Source organism: Diaphorina citri, unplaced genomic scaffold, assembly GCF_000475195.1.
Source record: "Diaphorina citri unplaced genomic scaffold, Diaci psyllid genome assembly version 1.1 scaffold39927, whole genome shotgun sequence".
NCBI classification, from domain to species: domain Eukaryota; kingdom Metazoa; phylum Arthropoda; class Insecta; order Hemiptera; family Psyllidae; genus Diaphorina; species Diaphorina citri.
Genome location: NW_007417254.1, coordinates 1 through 564, shown reverse-complemented (window position 1 = coordinate 564; position 564 = coordinate 1). Strand labels below are relative to the sequence as shown.

At 41.7% G+C, this 564-nt stretch overlaps 1 pseudogene; it reads left to right on the top strand.

The window, feature by feature from the left end:
• The first annotated feature begins 72 nt into the window (after positions 1-72).
• Positions 73-213, top strand: LOC113473534 (annotated as a pseudogene).
• The last annotated feature ends 351 nt before the right edge of the window (positions 214-564 follow it).

Genomic DNA, 564 nt, shown 5'->3' with positions numbered 1-564 from the left:
CCTCAAAAGAGCCAGTGTTATTGTCTGTGGCTTGACAGGGCTGGTTTTGTCTCAGTTTTACGTCCTCCAGCGAGACTAGGAGGTTACCTTAATCAAGTAGGAGGTTCCTCCAGGGTGAGGCCCTTCCATTGCACTTAGGTTGGGTTAACCCCTGCGAGTATTCCAAATGTTCGGGTGGGTAATTTTTGGTTCTAACAATGTTTTGCGTCGTTTCTATCCAAATGGTGACCATCTTTTGGTTCTAACAATGTTTTGCGTCATTTCTATCCATCTGGGCAATGGCGTATTGTTAACTTTTCCCTGCCCTGGTCAGGCTGGGTGAGGAGACGAGTAGCTTGTCGATGAATGGAGGGTGAAACCCCTGTCACTGAAAATCTTATCCGTTATATATATATCAATGATGTTGTTCTTGGATAGAAAAAAAAATGTTTCAATTTTTTCAGAACTTTAGATGATATTCATGATGAAGACATAGACATGCCTGCGTTATACAGTGTGTCCACTTTTAATGTGCGCCATAGGAAAAATACATGTAAAAACAGTTTTTCTTGTCTCAAAAGTCCC